The sequence below is a fragment of the Zalophus californianus genome, chromosome 9 (assembly GCF_009762305.2).
Source record: "Zalophus californianus isolate mZalCal1 chromosome 9, mZalCal1.pri.v2, whole genome shotgun sequence".
Taxonomy (NCBI): Eukaryota; Metazoa; Chordata; class Mammalia; order Carnivora; family Otariidae; genus Zalophus; species Zalophus californianus.
The window spans coordinates 18651949-18673278 of record NC_045603.1 but is presented as its reverse complement, the minus strand read 5'-3'; the positions used below and the strand labels follow the sequence as shown (position 1 = coordinate 18673278).

At 39.5% G+C, this 21330-nt stretch overlaps 1 long non-coding RNA gene across 1 annotated transcript; it reads right to left on the bottom strand.

Moving 5' to 3' along the window:
* Positions 1-1688: 1688 nt before the first annotated feature.
* LOC113923180 lies at positions 1689-17481 on the bottom strand. The gene is made up of 4 exons (XR_003520199.2): positions 17216-17481; positions 15423-15523; positions 13706-13846; positions 1689-2011 (listed from the first exon to the last, which is right to left on the bottom strand). It is a non-coding gene; the product is annotated as an uncharacterized LOC113923180 (long non-coding RNA).
* Positions 17482-21330: the final 3849 nt, after the last annotated feature.

Genomic DNA, 21330 nt, shown 5'->3' with positions numbered 1-21330 from the left:
ATATTACTGACTTAAAATGACCAATATCTAAGAAAAATCCTAGTAAAATCAACAAACTTTAAAGAAGGGAAAAAAATCCTTTGGGCATCTAGTAAAAAAGATCATGTGACTTATAAAGGAAATCTATTAGATTTATACCAGACTTTTAAAAGCAATATTTTATTCCTAAAGAAAATCGATAGCATCACTAAGATATTTAAGCAACAAAAGTATGAACAACAGTTTTCATACTCATTAAAACTGACTTTAAAGAATACCAGACACAGATGAACTGTTATCAACATACAAGATCTAATGGAATACTATTCCAAAGGGCCCTTCCTGAGGAATTTACTACAGAGGAAGTTTCAAACAACCTAAATGAATGGAGGCCTAAGACTAAAGAAGAGCTTAAGGGACAGAGAATATTATGTTATAGGTGGATGCTCTGATAATGTAGATAACATAATGTAGATCAAAATGTGATCAAAATGGCAAGAAATATGTCACATACCAAAAACCTGGAGCAAATGTATGTTTCATGATAAAGCATTCAATTTGAAGTCATGAACAAGTCAGAGATGCCCCATCACCACTTCTATTCAACATTATACCAGGGCTCAAACCAGTACAAAAGTTTAAAAGCAAAAAATATATTAAAAAGAAAGTATTAAAAAGTGTTTTAATTCAGACATGATGGTCCAAGAGATGATACAAACTATTAGAACTAATAAGGATTTTTAAAGTTCTGGATATAAGATCAATGTACAAAAAAAGTATGTTTCCTTATATAAACAAAAACAATCAGGGAGCTTTGTGACAATAGAAAAGCTTTCCTGAAACCTGCTTCATTCTGAAAGGTCAGATAGGTAACTTTGATAATAACATCAAAACCTATATGATACCTAGGTACAAACATAAGTCAAAATGTGCAAAATTTTAATGGAAAAAAAATTATAAAACTTCATTTAAAGACACAAAAACTGGTTAAAATAAAAGGAAAGAGACTATATTCATGGATGGGAAGATTCAACAGTATAAACATATCAAGTTTCCTCAAATTAATCTTTTTTTAATTTAATTTTATTATGTTAATCACCATACATTACATCACTAGTTTTTGATATAGTGTTCCATGATTCATTGCTTGCATAAAACACCCAGTGCTCCATTGAGTACGTGCCCTCTTTAATACCCATCACCAGGCTAACCCATCCCCCCAAACCCCTCCCCTCTAGAACCCTCAGTTTGTTTCTCAGAGTCCATAGTCTCTCATGGTTAGTCTTCCGTTCCGATTTCCCCCCTTTATTTTTCCCTTCCTAGTATCTTCTCTTTTTTTTTTAAACATATAATGTATTATTTGTTTCAGAGGTACATGTCAGTGATTCAACAATCACACAATTCACAGGGCTCACCATAGCACATACCCTCCCCAATGTCTATCACCCAGCCACCCCATCCCTCCCACCCCCCACCACTCCAGCAACCCTCAGTTTGTTTCCTGAGATTAAGAATTCCTCATATCAGTGAGATCATATGATACATGTCTTTCTCTAATTGACTTATTTCACTTAGCATAATACCCTCTAGTTCCATCCACGGCATTGCAAATGGCAAGATTTCAGGGGTTTTTGATGGCTGCATAATATTCCATCATATATATATACCACATTTTATATGCTGTCTGCAAGAGACCCATTTTAGACCCAAAGACACCACCAGATTGAAAGTGAGGGGGTGGAAAACCATTTACCATGTTAAAGGACATCAAAAGAAAGCTGGGGTGGCAGTGTTCAAATTAATCTATCAATTTAACATAATTTTAATTCAGAGCAAAACTTGCTGAAGCCGTCCTTCCTCCTCCCTTGGCACGCATGTGTGAGTCCTCAGGTTGGATCCCTTCTCCAGGCACTGAGGCAGCTGTGTGGAAGATTGAGTCCTATTCTGCAGAGAACTTTCTTCCTGGTGAATGGCCTTCACTGGATGATCTATGTATTTTAAAGGTTTTTGAGTTTGGGGGAGTCTAGCAGACCTGCAAGAAGAAAAATTACTCTTCAGGAAAATAAAATAAACCAACGTAACCACAGTGTTCATTGTAGAGTCAGAAATTGCTAGACTTGCAAAGAAACAGGAAAATAGCATCCATAGGGAAAGAATTCAGTTGATAGAAACTGACCAGGAGATGGCTCAGATATTAGGTTTAAAATGCAAAGACATGTCAGCAGTTACGCTGATGAAGTTTAAAGGCTTGTTGGAAAATCTGGACTTAATGGTTGAAGAGATAAGGGAATCCCTTAAAAAGGACCTAAAGGAAATTTTAGGAGTAGAAAGTAAAATACCTGAAGTGAAAAATGTAAACAACTCCAGTACCAAAAAGGAGTGGCCACAGATAAAAGGTTTAGCCACACAAAAAAACAGGGTTGGCAGAGAAAATAGAAGGAGCAAACTCTGAAATAGCTGAAGATACTGAAAATTTGACTTGTAAAAGAAAAGAAAGAAGTGAGCTGAGTAGCAAATTAGACAAAGCTGAAGAGTACAGTATGAACCAAGGTACGGAATTGTCCCATGATGAATCACAAAATGACAAAGTCATGGAAAGTATGGAAGAAGCCACAAGCAGTATTGACAACAACACTTGCGGAGATCATAGCATCCATACAGAAGTAACACGAGAGAACCAAAAGATTGGAGAGGATGAACTGGTCAAAGAAAAAAGAGAGGAAAAATCCCTCAGAATTTAAAGAATAAAGAGAAAATTCTAAAAAACTCCAGAGAAGATGAAGGAGCAGTACTTACCTTGGCGGCAGACTCTTCATCAGCAACACTGGACATTAATAAGCAATGGACTAATGTCTTCAACATTCTGAGGGAAAATGATTTTGAACCTAAACTTCTATGCCAAGTTAAATTAATATTTAAGTATGATAGTGAAGTAAGGACTTTTTCAGATATGCAAAGTCTCAGCAATTTTATTAGCCAAAAACCGTTTATGAACGAATTACTGAAAGATGTACTCCCACAAAAGGAAAAAATAAAGAAAGGAAGAAGGTATGGGATTCACGAAAAAGTGGAAAAAACTCTACTAGATTTGAAACATGGAGCTGAGGGGGAAGCCAGTGATGGCTTGAGCTTTCTATTTGTGAAAGAAATAAAGATTGATGAACCAGAGGAGGTGAAGAACTTAGAGACTCAGGAAGAAGTCTTCAGAGCTGGAGGAAAAGGGAGAAGAGGCTTCAGAGAAAGACTCATTTTAGACCCAAAGACACCTCCAGATTTAAAGTGAGGGGGTGGAAAACCACTTACCATGCTAATGGACATCAAAAGAAAGCTGGGGTGGCAAACCTCATAACAGACAAATTAGATTTTAAACCAAAGAGACTATAATAAGAGATGAGGAAGGACACTACATCATACTTAAAGGGTCTATCCGACAAGAAGATCTAACAATTGTAAATATCTATGCTCCTAACATGGGAGCAGCCAATTATATAAACCAATTAATAACAAAATCACTGGGTGATGGACAATGGGGAGGGTATGTACTATGGTGAGCACTGTGAATTGTTTAAGACTGATTAATCACAGACCTATACCTCTGAAACAAATAATACATCGTATGTTAATAAAAAAAATCAAAGAAACACGTCGACAATAATACAATAATAGGGGACTTTAACACCCCCCTGACTGAAATGGACAGATCATCTAAGCAAAAGATCAACAAGGAAATAAAGGCTTTAAATGACACACTGGACCAGATGGACTTCACAGATATATTCAGAACATTCCATCCCCAAGCAACAGAGTACACATTCTTCTCTAGTGCCTATGGAACATTCTCCAGAATAGATCACATCCTGGGTCACAAATCAGGTCTCAACTGGTACCAAAAGATTGGAATCATTCCCTGCATATTTTTGGGACCACAATGCTTTGAAACTAGAACTCAATCACAAGAGAAAAGTGGAAAGAATTCAAATACATGGAGGCTAGAGAGCATCCTACTAAAGAATGAATGGGTCAACCAGGAAATTAAAGAAGAATTTAAAAATTTCATGGAAACAAATGAAAATGAAAACACAACGGTTCAAAATCTTTGGGATGCAGGAAAGGCAGTCCTAAGAGGAAAGTATATAGCAATACAAGCCTTTCTCAAGAAACAAGAAAGGTCTCAAATACACAACCTAACCCTACACCTAAAAGAGCTGGAGAAAGAACAGCAAATAAAGCCTAAACCCAGCAGAAGAGAAATAATAAACATCAGAGCAGAAATCAATGAAATAGAAACCAAAAGAATAGTAGAACAGGTCAACGAAACTAGGAGCTGGTTTTTGAAAGAATTAGTAAAATTGATAAAGCCCTGGCCAGACTTATCAAAAAGAAAAGAGAAATGACCAAATAAATAAAATCATGAATGAAAGAGGAGAGATCACAACCAACAGCAAAGAAATACAAACAATTATAAGAACATATTAGGAGCAACTCTATGCCAGCAAATTAGACAATCTGGAAGAAATGAATGCATTCCTAGAGATGTATCAACTACCAAAACTGAACCAAGAAGAAATAGAAAACCTGAGCAGACCTATAACCACTAAGGAAATTGAAGCAGTCATCAAAAATCTCCCAACAAACAAAAGTCCAGGGCCAGATGGCTTCCCAGGGGAATTCTACCAAACATTTCAAGAAGAATTAATACCTATTCTTCTGAAACTGTTCCAAAAAAAAAAGAAATGGAAGGAAAACTTCCAAACTCATTTTATGAGGCCAGCATTACCTTGATCCCAAAACCAGACAAAGACCCCATCAAAAAGGAGAATTACAGACCAATATCCCTGATGAACATGAATGCAAACATTCTCACCAAAATACTAGCCAATAAGATCCAACAGTACACCAAAAGGATTATTCACCACGACCAAGTGGGATTTATTCCTGGGCTGCAAGTTTTGTTCAACATCCATAAACCAGTCAATGTGATACAATACATTAATAAAAGAAAGAACAAGAACCATATGATCCTCTCAATAGATGCAGAAAAAGCATTTGACAAAGTACAGCATCCTTTCTTGATTAAAACTCTTCAGGGATAGAGGGTACATACTTCAGTATCGTAAAAGCCATCTATGAAAAACCCACAGCGAGTATCATTCTCAATGGGGAAAAACTGAGAGCTTTTCCCCTAAGGTCAGGAACATGGCAGGGATGTCCACTATCACCACTGCTATTCAACATAGTACTAAAAGTCCTAGCCTCAGCAATCAGACAACAAAAGGAAATAAAAGGCACCCGAATCAGCAAAGAAGAAGTCAAACTCTCACTCTTTACAGATGATATGATACTTTATGTGGAAAACTCCAAAGACTCTACCTCAAAACTGCTAGAACTCATGCAGGAATTCAGTAAAGTATCAGGATATAAAATCAATGCATAGAAATCAGTTGCATTTCTATATACCAACAACAAGACAGAAGAAAGAGAAATTAAGGAGTTGATCCCATTTATGACTGCACCCAAAACCGTAAGATAACTAGGAATAAAGCTAACCAAAGATGCAAAGAATCTGTACTCAGAAAACTATAGAACACTCATGAAAGAAATTGAGGAAGACACAAAGAAATGGAAAAACGTTCCATGCTCATGGATTGGAAGAACAAATATTATGAAAATGTCTATGCTACTTAAAGCAATCTACACATTCAATCCAATCCCTATCAAAATACCATCAACTTTTTTCAAAGAAATGAAACAAATAATCCTAAAATTTGTATGGAACCGGAAAAGACCCTGAATAGCCAGAGGAACGTTGAAAAAGAAAAGCAAAGCTCGTGGCATCACAATTCCGGACTTTAAGCTCTATTACAAAGCTGTCATCATCAAGACAGTATGGTACTGGCACAAAAACAGACACATAGATCAATGGAACAGAAGAGAGAGCCCAGAAATGGACCCTCAACTCTATGGTCAACTAATCTTTGACAAAGCAGGAAAGAATGTCCAATGGACTAAAGACAGTCTTTTCAACAAATGGTATTGGGAAAATTGGACAGCCACATGCAGAAGAATGAAACCGGACCATTTCCTTACACCACACACAAAAATAGACTCAAAATGGATGAAAGACCTAAATGTGAGACAGGAATCCTCTTCGACCTCAGCCGCAGCAACTTCTTCCTAGAAACATCGCCAAAGGCAAGGGAAGCAAGGGCCAAAATGAACTACTGGGACTTCATCAAGATAAAAAGCTTTTGCACAGCAAAGGAAACAGTCAACAAAACCAAAAGATAACCGACAGAATGGGAGAAGATATTTGCAAATGACATATCAGATAAAGGCATAGTTTCCAAACTCTATAAAGAACTTATCAAACTCAGGGCACCTGAGTGGCTCAGTCGGTTGGGCGTCTGCCTTCAGCTCAGGTCATGATCCCAGGGTCCCGGAATCAAGCCCCGCGTCGGGGTCCCTGCTCAGCGGAAGGCCTGCTTCTCCCTCTCCCACTCCCCCTGCTTGTGTTCCCTCACTCATTGTGTCTCTCTTTGTCAAATAGATAAATAAAATCTTAAAAAAAACTTATCAAACACCCAAAGAATAAATAATCCCATCAAGAAATAGGCAGAAGACATGAACAGACATTTCTCCAAAGAAGACATCCAAATGGCCAACAGATACATGAAATAGTGCCTAACATCACTCAGCATCTGGGAAATACAAATCAAAACCTCAATGAGATACCACCTCACATCAATCAGAATGGCTAAGTTTAACAAGTTAGGAAAAGACAGATTTTGGTGAGGATGTGGAGAAAGGGGTAACCTCCTACACTGTTGGTGGGAATGCAAGCTGGTGCAGCCACTCTGGAAAACAGTATGAAGGTTCCTCAAAAAGTTGAAAATAGAGCTACCCTATGACCTAGCAATTGAACTACTGAGTATTTACCCCAAGGATACAAATGTAATGATCCAAAGGGACACATGCACCCCAATGTTTATAGCAGCAATGTCCACAAGAGCCAAACTATGGAAAGAGCCTAGATGTCCATCAACAGATGAATGGATAAAGAAGATGTGGTATATATATGTGTGTGTGTGTGTGTGTGTGTGTGTGTGTGTGTGTGTGTGTGTGTGTGATGGAATATTAGGCAGCCATCAAAAAAAATGATATCTTGCCATTTGCAACAACATGGATGGAAATAGAGGGTATTATGCTGAGCGAAATAAGTCAATCAGAGAAAGACAAGTATCATATGATCTCACTGATATGAGGAATTTGAGAAACAAGACAGAGGACTATAGGGGAATGGAGGGAAAAATGAAACAAGATGAAACCAGAGAGGGAGACAAACCATAAGAGACTCTTAATCTCAGGAAACAAACTGAGGGTTGCTGGAGTGGAGGGGGGTGGGAGGGATGGGTGGCTGGATAATGGACATTGGGGAGGGTATGTACTATGGTGAGCGCTGTGAATTGTGTAAGACTGATGAATCACTGACCTGTATCCCTGAAACAAATAATACATTATATATTAATAAAAATTTTTTTAAGAACTTTAAAAAAAGAGACAAGATGGTGTCCTCACCCTACCAGACACCAGGATTTATTGGAAAGTTGTAATAATTAAGGTAAACTTATAGGCCAACTGCATAAAGAATCAGAAACAGAAAGACATAAATGAGAATTAGAACCCTGAGTCATAATTGTTTTAGTTGATTATGTTTTAGTCAGGTCTCAGATTTCACTATTAATACAAAGACCATGAACTGGAATTGGACTATAACAAGATCTATTCTCTCGCAATTTGTTGTCTTACCTTGTTATATATAAAATAACTTTATATTTTGAGATGTTCAGTTTTTCATACAGGGTTTTGTTTTGTTTTGTTTTGTTTTGTTTTGTTTTGTTTTGTTTTAGACTATCCACGAAGGTAAAATAGAAGACTTTGGCATGGAAGGTAAGGAAATTTAATTGCAATGTAGTCTTTTGTCAAAGGTTCATTGTGAGTGACTCCACCCTCTTCTCATTTGATGATAAAATGCAATAGTATTCATGAAAGCGCTTAAAAAAATTCTCAGGTATTCTTCTGTCTCTGGCCAAAAGTAGTAATAATAGTAGCTGCTGGAGCCTTTATCATGATCCAGACACTGTACTGAACACTTTATATGAATTATAGGAGTTAATCCTGAACACAACTTTGTGAGGGAAGTGCAATTACCATCCTCAGTTTATGGTTGGCACATTGAGGTTAGGAGGAATTAGGTAACTTTCCCAAGGTCAAGGTCAATTGCATAGTAAGTAATGGAGTGAGGACTTACATCTGTGTCTGTTGAACAGTAGCACCTGGTCTCTTACTTACTACTCTGCAGTTTCTCCATAAAATACTGCCATTGCTCTGTTTGAAATTGAACCGGTACATTTTCATCTTAACATCAGAGGAAAGGAAAACTCATATAATCTGAATAAATTAAAATCAACCAGTTATCTCTCCCAAAAACATCATTATAGAACTACATCAACTTTATTTTTTAATAAAAATTTGTAGTCTGCTGCCAAGAAATGCACAGGTGACCAGCAGACACTTCCAAAACAAACAAACAAACAAAAAACAAAATAAAAAACAAATTTTAAAAGTGTGAGAAACTTGGAGAGTATGCTGTGTCCTGAAATATGAGTAAACCCCTAATGCCTCGTTTATGGAGTAGGTCTTGCATTGACACATGAAGAAGCTCTTTTAATTAACTGGATAGGAATTTAATATCTTCACATATGCAAGGCAAGTTGACTTGCCCAGGCAACCAGATACATCAAGCTTTCTGTATTAGTTCTGCTCTTTTGGCTTCTGAGAGAAGCTTCTAAGTCACGGGCATTAAGGTTGTCTTAAGTAAATGATTTTCTACTCAAATGTTCCTTGGGAAAATTAGGATATGCTAACCAGTGGCAGAGAGTACAAGGTGACCCAGCAAATTAAAAATTAATAATAATAATAAGAGCCCAAACAAAAATAGCCAAGAGATTAATTTACTGAATATCATGTGGTCCTCACTAAATGTAGGCAAAGAGATCTTCAGAGCCTTGCCAAAATATGAAACTCGCAATTAGGATGCCATGCAAATGCATATCTGTTTTTGCATGACGTTTTCAGAAATCATTTCCAAGAAGTTGAGGTGAGTTTTTCCACCTTAATATAGTGGTGGATTTGAAGGCATACCTTGAGTCTCAGCAATAGTGCCAAACTCAGCTAGTTTTCATGTCCACCTTAGTATTCTGCTGAATTCTCACCTTTAGGAGGTTGAGGATAGTTTTCCTAAAAATAGAGTATTATTTCTTCTGATATTTTCCTTCAAGAAATTTAAGAGTGTCACACACGATAAACATAACACTTGCTACAAAATTTCTTAGTTGTATCATTTACATCTTTAGCATTTTATTACCATTTCATTTGCTGTTTCTCACTAGGGTCCAAAACTCTGTCTCTGTTTAAGAGAGTATATTACCCTAAGAGTAATTGTCGTAATTCCTAATTATTTGTAAATTATTTCCCCATCAAAATTCATATGAGTATTTTTTTAAGATTTTTATTTATTTATTTATCAGAGGGAGAGAGAGCCCACAAGCAGGGGGAGTGACAGGCAGAGGGAGAAGCAGGCTCCTCACCAAACAAGGAGCCCGATGTGGGACTAGAGTCCAGGACCCTGGGATCATGACCTGAGCCGAAGGCAGATGCTTAGCCAACTGAGCCACCCGGGCATCCCCATATATGCATCCCTCTTTATGCAAAAGTTCTGCAAAGATTTTCTGTTTATATTTATATACAGGAAATTAGTCTTCGAATGGAAATACATTTGTTTAATTACTTTTTTAAAAGATTTAACTCTATATTAAATTCTGTAATTTTCAGTTTTCCCCTCATTCAACAACTATTTATTGGTTCCCTACTATGTCAGGTTTTTAAAAGGTTAAATAGCCTACAGTCTAATTTCAATTCAGTAAAATGAAACTGAGCATGTGAGGTAGTACATTCTAGTCTGAAAAAAAGTAGACCAAACTTGTAAGTGTGATTATAAACACACTGATGAGTTTGGTCTGTTTTTTAGTAATAGAATTACCTGTGGTTTTACTTTTCTTCTTTTATTTTTTCTGCATATCCAATTTTATAAAACAAACACATATGCATGTATAAAAGGGGAGTGAAAAGGAATGTTATCTTAAGAATACCTTCTATTCAAGGTACACTGAGCAGGTGGCCAAGCTGAACAGCCACCCACAAGAAAAAAATTTGATTTAAGTAAAGCCATAATAGCTCTCTATTTTAAACTTTTTAGTAGTCTCTTCACTGCTGGCCTGCCATGATGTCATCTTTTCTATCTGGACTGAACCGGGGGGCAAGGGGACACCCACAGAGCCATTAATGCTCCAGGAAGATATTGACCCTTGGCAGCCTGGTCACGTGTTCCCCGCAAGGCTCTGTGCTCCTCCTGCTCCACACATTCTCAGCCTTCCCACCCTGGCTTGCATCTGAGACCATAAGTCTAACACTGACGTGCCCTTGCATACTTAGTGATGACCCCAGGACCTCCCATGTCGTCTGACTCTCACCCCTTTACATCTCTGTACATCCCCTGATCTGATTCAATCTCCTTCAAGACTCCAGACCCTTCCCCAGCAGCTTGGGAAAGACTGGTCAGCAGCCAAATGCCCCATATTGGCAACCTTTTCTTTGAACATCCTCTTCACTTTTGCTCTTTTAACTGAAACCTGACTGTCCCCTGGGGCCATTCCTTATTAGAGTGAGGCTGTTTTTCATCCTCTAGCACCAGGCTTGAGGGTGGGTTACCTGTCCTCTATGTTTCTCACTTGTGAAACATGTCGGCCCCCCCCCCCCAAAAAAAACTGAGTTCTGGTGGAGTTCATGCCATCAGCACGTACCCTGTCTTGAAATGTATTTCCTTAATGCTCTGCATTGTTAGCTTCAAATCTGAGAGAGTGACGATACTTCTAAAACGCATTCCTGGAGTAAACACACACTCAAAGCTCTGCCTGGCTTTAGGTCATAGAGGCAGGGCAGTGCTGCAGCAGTAGAATGAATTCCGTCACTGTACCCAATCTAAAATGAAATAAATCGTCGTCATGGATAATGTTGAGATGGTTAGAAGAGGAAGGGGTTTAATTCAGAGTGGACCACTCCATTGACTGCTGTGTCCCAGAGGATTAAGAAAGGAAATGAGCCACCACCGTCTAATCAGCACAATTCCAATGAGCCAACGAGAGAGCCCTATGGACCTTGGCACCCGCAGTCCCCAGCACAGCCCCGGCACACAGTAGGCCCTCTACACATACATATTAGCTCACTGAATAATGGGTTTCAGTGCCCCTCTATGCAATTTAAACTAGGTTTAGCCTATAAATTCCTGAAGCCTGCCATTTCCCATTCATAAATCCACAACTTAGCAGGTTATTCCATCTTTTCCTTAGTTTGCTTAAAGACTGGAATTTGTAGGGTCTGTCCCAAAGAAGAATAGAAAACAGATGCATTTCAGGGCTAAAAAACAGTTGTTTATTTATAACTCCAAAATTAAAGTCTAAAGCTAAAGCTACAGCACACTCTGATCATATGCTGCTTTCATTTGATGAGATGATTATTTTCATCTCTGATGGTTTCTCCCCCTCTCCTTTATTGACCTGGCTACCTAGGCAAAGAGGCCCAAGCAACATCACTGCTTATTCTTTGCAATACTTGCTTTCCTTCAGCAGATACTTATCCTTGACTTCCATGTCTCAGGGGCTATGCCAGGTATCGGGGATGCAACAACAAACAAAAGTGATTATGTCCCTGACCTGTTTACATTTTACCAAAGTGATAGACAAATGCTTCCCATATTTTGATACTATTTCATCTTGTTCTATTTTAATAGACTTAGAATTGTATCATAAAATGATAAATATTGTTTCAATAGTAATTTAAAATTAACAAAGAGACTGGGGTTTTACACCCAGTATCTATTTGATGCTCAAAAAAGCCCCAAGGCGTTGGGCAGGGGACTGGTTTTACTGACGTCATTTTTTTTATTATTATGTTAAGTTAATCACCATACATTACATCATTAGTTTTTGGTGTAGCATTCCATGATTCATTGTTTGCCTATAATACCCAGTGCTCCATGCAGAACGTGCCCTCTTTAATACCCATCCCCAGGCTAACCCATCCCCCCATCCTCCACCCCTCTATTACTGACATCATTTTACAGATGACAGTCAAGACGTTGAACATAATGACAGTAGCTGGAGTCATTCCAAGGGTATGTAGAAACTGAGACACACTTTGGGTAGGATACATGGCAAATGGGAAAGGGAGAAGATGGGAGCTAGCATCTGTCGGAGAAAATACAGTCCATACACACTGCTGGCCACCACCCTTTGAAATTTCTTAGACTGGTTTGTATGTTGGTGGGTTGGTTTGACTTTCACAGGACACACGCCACCGCCACAACTCTATCTACCTCCATGCCTGAACATCTTGTCTTGGTAGGTTGTTGACCAAGGCTACCTTTGACCATCTTAGACAGATATCCTCTCATTAGCATTTGGTGGGAAGACTCCTCTCAGGGTGTAACCTACCAGCCTTACAAGCAGAGAACATGACGTTTGTCCAGACAAGTTAGCCAACGTCATCTGTGGTGGAGTTTGCACTCTTAGAGGACAAGGCACTGTGTCTTCCTTTGATTACCTCCCATAAAAAGCTTCCAAAGACACCAAACAGGTATGTTATTGAGAGGTCTCTTTAAGATCAAATCACCATAATTCAATACAAAAGTCTATTTTTATTTGGAAATGATACCAGAGCTCTGAAAACTAGATACCTAAAATGGAAGGAAGAAATCTTATAGAACAAAACCTGCAGGACTGGTTGTATTTATGTCTGCATCCTTTATGTTATAAGGCAGATGGCCTAGCCCTGGCCAGTCCAGCTGACTGCTATTATTGAGGAGAATGTGCACATACTGTGTTACCAGAAAAGTCCGGGATAGGAAATTTCTATTAGATTAGCTAGTCTGAGCAGCCCCTTTTGCAAAGTTCTTTTCCTCTATTGTTAAAGTAGCTGTATTTGTATCCCTCTGTGGTCTTTAAATTCTACAGAAATTTTAAAAATAAGAAAAAGCAAAGCAAGGGAATGTCAGCTTGTTCAAGATAAGCATGCGCAAAAGTGGGGGCTCTATCTCTTCCATTTCTCTATAGATTTCAGGTGTAAAAACATTAGTCAGATGGAACTCAGGTTAGTCTCGAATGTTTCTTACTTAATTTGACTGTTTAAACTTTTTAGTTTCAGTCTTTTCTGTTCTACATCTTTAAAAAAAATAGAGTATTTTTAGATTAAAGAAATAACATATTTTGTGAGCAGGTGGGGAGCTAGAAAATTCCAGTCACCAGGTGTCACACTATCAAACAGCACACCAGGTGTAAAAAGTGGAAAAATAACCTTCTAGGGTATCTGGGGAAAATTCCAAGAAAGGCCAGACAGTAATTATCCTAACCTCTGGCAGCCATTTTGCTTTGCAACTTAACTACAAAGAAAATATGACTATTAAAAAGATATATGCTAATTAGGAACACCTTCTAAGCCAAATCCAGGGAGAAGCATACAGAGAGCAGAGTAGAAGCACAGGGTGCCTGTTTCCAGAGTCACCAGCTTTTTCTCATGTATTTCCAGCGGCAGTGTCCATCCATCATTCACTCACCTGTGGAAATCCTGTATCCTGTCTCAGAATGCTATCACTTCCAAAAACTTCCTCAGGTTCCAGTCAATTCAGCAAGACCATTCCAGGTAGTGAGGAGCCAGCAGCAATGAAAATAGACATTGGCCTCATACTGCTGAGCATCTGATGGAAAGAGAGACACCACACAGTCAAGAAACACTCACTGAGCACCTACTGTGGGCCAGGCATTATTCCAGTAACACACATTAACATGGTAGATATCAGAGCCTAGGATTGAGAGGGAGAAGAAAGGTAGTTGTAGTGTGTGTGTGTGTGTGTGTGTGTGTGTGTGCATGTCTGTGTGTGAGAGAGAGAATTTATGAAAGTTATAAGCACATAAGCAGTATCACAATTATTCATAAATTGGGTTAACATCATTAAAAAATAATACATAAGCTTTCCATCATAATTTACAGTTTACAAAGCACTTTCACATCAGGATTGGATCTGATGCTCAAACAAGCCCCTTTGGAAGGACAGCTAGCCTTAATGACTTCTTTTTACGGATGACAAAGCAAAGGGTAAGCCAGTGGCATATACTTATAAACACATGAACTGGGAGAGTACAGCAAATTCAGCAAGAAGCTGCCTCTAGAGAGGGAGGAACGATGAGGCATGGGGTGGGAAAAAGGAACCAAGGTGACTTCAAGTTTGTGGGCAACATCCCATTTATTTTATTTAAATAAGATCTAAAGCAGAAGGGGCAAAAGTGAACATCAGTTAATTCTTTGTGATGAGTAAGCATTTCCTCCATGTGACACAGCCCCTCTGCATTTCGAAAAACATCTTTCCAAAATATCAAAGTAGGAAAAAGCTATGACCAAAAAGGAATTAATAGCATTTTAAGAATGCTTACACCTCCCTCCATATTTTCGCCGTATATTGCAGACATTAAATGTCCTCCAGAAGTGGAGGTCCTAGCCTGCGTTAGTATCAGCAATTAACATCTAAGAAGCTCTCCTTTGTTTTTATTTTCTTTTTCATTTCCTTCCCTTTGTTTTTGTCCTTCTTTTCTTTTTCCCTACCTTCAGCAATTACATGACTCTGACTTACATAACCATTAGAACAAGTTGTTTACAGGTCTTTGTCCATTCACCTACAGGAGCATCCTGAAGGCAGCACCCTGTCTCAGGCACTGAGGTATATTCAGGGACTGGCACCCTGCCTCATTAACAGGTATATAATAAATGTTTGTTGCAAAATACACACCCCGCAACCAGGGAACTTAATTCTAAATGGTATCAGCAGAGCCTGTTTCATTTATTTTTTTTTCCTTAGTGGCCTGCTCTTTCATTAGGATTCAGGAATAAAAAAGGGGAAGAGTGATTAAAACACACACACACACAAACCACCCCTCAGGATCAAACCCACCATGTCTTTTAAGTGTGGCTGTCTGAATTATAAGTCCTCCTAAACTTGTAAGCAAGATTTGGTTGCATTGTACTTGGAGAAAAATGAAGACTTAGTATTGATTTTTTCCTCTGATCCAAAGAGAGTGCAGGTGTTTAAGCATTTATGAAATTGATTGACTCCCCTCCAGCAGCCAATTGATAATAAGTTTAAGCTTTGGAGTGAGGCTATGAAAGGTTTGATTATATTAACAATACTAATAGTCATGGGTTCATAAATCTTAAGAGAAAGGATGCATATGTCACATATAATGCATGAAAAAGTTGTTCTTTTATCATGGATAACTCACTATTGTGTGGAGACCTAGTTGATCAGCTATTCCATTATTTGAATAAGTATCTGATGTCTTGTTTTCTTTCAAGAAGGCAGGTGCAGGATGAAGCAGGAAGCCTGCCAAGAAAGATGATAAATTACCATTTGGTGCCTGAGACCAGAGCCCTATGATTGCAGGCTGCCAGGAATTAAGAGGGAAAGTAACCAGAAACTAGAAGGGAAATGACTTCTGACTATAACTTCAGAGGTGTTTACTTTTTGTCTTCATTATCTTTGTGGTATTTCAAGGGTCTCTGTTAGTTTTGTAACCTGCAAAATGAAGTGCTGTTTTAAAACAATCATGCACTACCTCAAAATATTATGTTACACCTGCCGAAGTCAAATAAAAAATCAGAGTTGAGAGAGAACTGGTCAGTGAAAGCAAATAAATGGCCTATGTAGACAAATGACAAGGTAAAGCAAGGGTGAAGTGTGGCTGGAGCTTCGTTTGAGAGGAAGCACCTGGGCTGGACTCTGGGGAATTACTCTGGCCTGGCTGCCCAAGCCAACCACACTGAATAGGGCCATACTCATCTTTGTGTTTCGTTCTCCAAAACTCAGAAGAAAAAAATAGCAATGGTAGCAATCGTAATCATGGTTTTGCGAATCAGTCTGTTCTATTAACATCTAACTGCCCACAGGTTATCCTATGACAAGTTTATAAATCAGCTTTTATTTTTCATGCAATGACTATTGGAATCACCAATGGTCATGGCTGCTCTTAACTTATTAAATTCAACAAGGATTTATGGAGCACCCAAAAAGTGCCTGGCACTCAGCTGGGTGTTGGAGATAGGCAGAAGACCCAGACTCTCCCCCAAAGTTCTGGTCTGCTGGGGGAGAGACAAATTCAATGCAGAATGCTCAGCACAGTGGTAATGGTACCAGGAGTGTCCTGGGAGAGCGTGGAAGTTGCACCTTGGGAGCCAGGTGGGCTCAGGAAGAGCTCCTGAGAGTGGTGACATTCAGATGTCCCTGGCAAAGGGTGGAGGAAAGGAGGTCCTCTGGGCACTGGGGCAAAAATGGGCCAAAGATGTAGACATGAATAGCATAACCCTTTTTGGCATCTCAGCTTTATGTCTGGAGCTGAGGATAAAAGTGTGGATAGTAAGATATGAATGAGGTTCTCGGGGTTTAACAGCAAAGGATTCTGGATTTCAGTCTAAGGAGTTTGGAATTTATGCTGAAATTAACGAGAAGTCCCTAAAGGATTTGAGTAGAGGAACCATGTGATCCATAAATGTTTGGCAGCAAATATTTATAATACAGCGTGGCAGGCACTCTGATAGAAACATGATCTAGGTACTCTGCAGGTCCAGAAAAGCAGCTCTTCACTTGGGATAAAGAGAAGGAAAGTGAAAAAGTCACACTTAAGCTGGGTTTTAGAGTATCAGTAGGAGTACACCAAACACAAGGAATGGAAAACATTTCTACTAGATTGGGCTGGGGGGGGGGGGGGAACATTGAGAGAGAGAGAAAGAGAGAAGGAAGGAAGGAAGGAAGGAAGGAAGGAAGGAAGGAAGGAAGGAAGGAAGGAAGGAAGGGAGGGAGGGAGGGAGGGAGGGAGGGAGGGAGGGAGGGAGGGAGGGAGGGAGGGAGGAAGAGAGGAAAAAAGAGAAAAAATTTCCACAGAGCTCTGAGAAACTAAAGAAACCTCAGATTAGATTTTGATTATTGGTTTTGTTTTTAATAATTTTATAATATTTGGATCTTAAAAATGAAAAAAAATCACAAACATGTCACATAAAAGGAGCGATAACCAGTACTCACTTTATTAAAATTGAACCGATTGGGCGCCTGGGTGGCTCAGTCGGTTAAGCGGCTGCCTTCGGCCCGGGTCATGGTCCCAGGGTCCTGGGATAGAGTCCTGCATCGGGCTCCTTGCTCAGCAGGGAGCCTGCTTCTCCCTCTCTCTCCCTCTGCTTGTGCTCTCTCTGTCAAATAAATAAAATCTTTAAAAAAAATAAAATAAAATAAAATAAAATAAAATTGAACCGATTGCTATTCTTTAATTACAGCAGTAGCAAAGTGAGGTAATTCTGACAGTTTCCCAGAGCAGGGTAGGAAAGAATGACGAAATAGAGGACAAAACCAAGAACCCAGAAATGTGAATTGTATTCTTTCCTCTGCTAGGGACAAATCAATAATTCTGGAACTGTTTGTTTTTTCTCAGCTCTAAAATAGCCAGACAGCACCTTGCTGTGTGTCACGAAGAGCTTGTGACTTTCGCAAGCCACAGTGGCTTCCCCTGCAGACCAGGACAGGGGTGTTGGGAGCGCTCCTCTTCGTTTGAGGGTTTAGCACCTATGAGTCCTGTCTGTACTCCAAGTTGGAAATCACTTGTTACCAGATTGAGTGCAAGAGCTTAACCACAACAACTAGACAAACAAGTCACTTTGAAATAGTTGTCCTTGAGAAGATACAATACTAAGATGCTATTTTCACAGAAAGGTGAGACTAAATCCACTCTTTGCATGCCCCTCTGTGACTGTGTCAAACAGGTGGCCCTAGAGAGTGGCTCTGAGTCAGAAGGAGAGCAGGAAAGTGCATTTCAGAGGAACAAAGACCCATCTGCTGTGATTCTGAGTCTGCCTCCGTGCCATTTGTGTGACTCAGTAAGACACCCTTTTTGAGCCTTAGTTTACTCATCTGTACAATGGAGACAACAATGCCTTTTTTTTTTTATTTTTATGGGGAGATAAACAAGACAGAGTAAAGAGCATGCTCAGAAAAACAACCAGAACTTCCAGACTGTGGAGTAAATGCAAACTCGGAGAGGATGACAATGAGGCTGGATTGTTAAAACCGGGATGAGTAAGAACAAGGACACCAGCCATTGGAGGAGTCAATCACTCGGAGCCTGTTCTACTCCACGAACAGGTGGCAACTGACACTTACTTCCAGGGGGTTCACTTAAATGGTCTGACTTGTTTCCACCATGTTGACAGCTTTTGATCATTATTTCAAAAACAAATACAACCCCAATATTGGCCACACTGCTATGACTGACAGCCATCCTCACAACAGAATTTTGGCTCCACCACCAACTCTGTAATGTTGGGCACATCCCTGAACTCTCCTGGCACATTTTCTCATCTATGAAATGAAAAGTGTGGGGGCGCCTGGGTGGCTCAGTTGTTAAGCGTCTGCCTTCGGCTCGGGTCATGGTCCCAGGGTCCTGGGATGGAGCCCCACATCGGGCTCCCTGCTCCACGGGAAGCCTGCTTCTCCCTCTCCCGCTCCCCCTGCTTGTGTTCCCTCACTCGCTGTCTCTCTCTGTAATAATAATAAATAATAAATAAAATAATAAATAATAAATAATAATAAATAATAAATAAAAATAAATAAAAAATAATAAATAAAATAATAAATAAATAAATCTTTAAATAAAAAAAAGAAATGAAAAGTGTGGACTCTCTACTTTCATGAGTGTACATCTGTCAAGTTTACTAATATACAGAAGGAGGTGATGAAAAAACCAAGAGGTAAGAATAAAGAGGTGGTGTGAACTAGAATGACTAAATGAAGCATGACATTAGACTGTGTCATGGAACAACCATGGGCAGGAAGAAGAACACAGTGTCCTAGGCCATTACGATGACCGTTACTGTGTTATTTCTAGTTCTTTAGCATTGACTCAACAGTGTTGACCTTAAAGAGACACTCAGGCAGTCTGCTGAGTTGGTAAGGGAATGACAAGAATACCGAGCGCCTACTATGTGCCAAGCACTCTGCAAAATCACTGCACGCTCACCATGGCCCCCCTGAGCGGATGGAAGCCAATGGTGATTTCCCACTTTGATCAAGGGCACGCAGCTCATCAGTAATGGCACCAGGCATCTGCATCCGAGGCCTAGGCATCCAGTTATTAGGTCGAATTGCCCCCCATGGGAAACTGGTTTGAAAACTGGATTTCGTTTCCTACATTTCCAATAAAGAGCACCCTTATTTTTTAACCTATGACCTCTGACACCTGCCACTGGGACTGCAGGGGTTCCTTTTTCCTACAGAAGGTAGGAAAGTGGTGTAAGATCAAATGAGATAGAGCTGTAGACTTTGAATCATTGAAAGTCTCTTTCTTTAGAGAGAATTTAGAGACTGGTCCATCTGAACACTTCCTTTCACCCAGGAGAAAACAGGCCTGCGTTGGTGGGCCACACAGCTGGCTAGAGGCCATGGCGGGACCACTCAGGCCTCCTGACCAGCGTGTGACCTGCTTTTCTCTGTCTCTTGACTGTCATTCAAGCGTGTTTTCTGCTCAGTCTTTGGTCAGGCTCTCTGCTTCCAATAAATCACAAGTTCATTATCTTCTCAGATAAAGTCTAGTTTGCTCTTTTGTTCCAGCTTATTTTTATGCTACATTTTAAGCAATTGTGTTCCCTGTTAGACCCTAAGTAGAAGAATATTTTTAATACAGGTTGTTTTCCTCCTTACATCTTAACACCTGATGATATTTAGCTGTTGGGATATTAGTCACTCTTTCTGTGCTGGTGTGACTCAGTATCGGACCATCTGGGAGCTCAAATTCACGTTTCCAGCCTGGATCCACCAGTGTGACCCATGGGGTGAAGCCTTCGGCCAGGGTTCAGTGTGATAAGGAAAAGAGCATCACGGCCTTCTTTTCCCACTTAGGGTCACTGAGGTTAAAAAAAAAAAAAAGGTAATAACCAAAGAATAAGAATGTGTTGCATGTACATAATTCACCATCTAATTGAAACAATACATAAAATGTCGATGGCCATAATGATTGCTTGTAATAATTATTTTAAAAATAAACACATCATTGAATAGTGCCCCTCCCCCACTGCTGTAAAGGAGAGCAGGCCTCTCTAACTGCTGCAGGACACTCCCTGGTTTCATCATTTCCCTCCACCACCTCTGTCACGTTGAGCACATCATTGAACTCTCCTGGCACATTTTCTCATCAAGGAAATGAAAGGTCTGGACCCTTTAATTCCTAATTCCATGCCTGAAAATCTGTCAAGTTTATTAAAATGCAGGATGCTATGTCTAAAGGTCTAAGGAGTAAGAATAAGGAGGTGGTATGGGAATAGGACAAGCAAATTAAAAAACCAGAAACTGGGGAAAGGAAAAAGAGGAGAAGGGGGAGGAGAGAGAGGCTGATAGGAGGGGACAGGAAGGGGAAGAAGAGAAGCCCCAGCCTCTTACTGGATTATTTAATAGGTGTGAGGCAGCATCGACATATCTGCAGTTTCAAAATGATACACTTATGGAATGTCTCCGGATACTGGCTCTTTTAGCTAGAAAGTTCTAGTCCAAGAAGGGAAAGCAGAATTGTAAGTATTCAATGTGCTGTCCAGGGTCCAGAAAAGTCCTCCCAAGAGTATTCCTATGCCCTCCCCTGCTTTCCCATTTTCTCTCATTTCCAGGTTCACGATAAGGTATTATCAAGGACACATTCAGGGATAGAAACCACTCTCCGTGCTTCACTATGCACTCATTCGTTTAATCCTCACAACAACCCAAGGATGTAGGTACTGTTAGTAATTCTATTTTACAGATCAGGAATTTGAGACACAGAAAGGTTAAGTAGGATACCCAAGGCCACACAGCCGTCAGGTGGCAGAGCAGGATTCAAACTCAGGGCAGCTGTAATGTTTGTGCTCCAAACATCTCCTTGGCTGTCTGGAATCAGATGTTCCTACATCTCCACATATGAGATGGTTGACCTTGGGTACATATTTAAACCAACCAAGCCATTGGGAATGTACTAAATGACACTGAATTGTACCCTTTAAAATAGTAAAAATAATAAATTTCATGCTATATGTATTTATCACAATAAAAAAGGTGTTAATTCTCTCTCCCTTTCAAAAAAAATAAATAAATAAACCAAACCTTATCTTTAAACTGAGAACAATAAA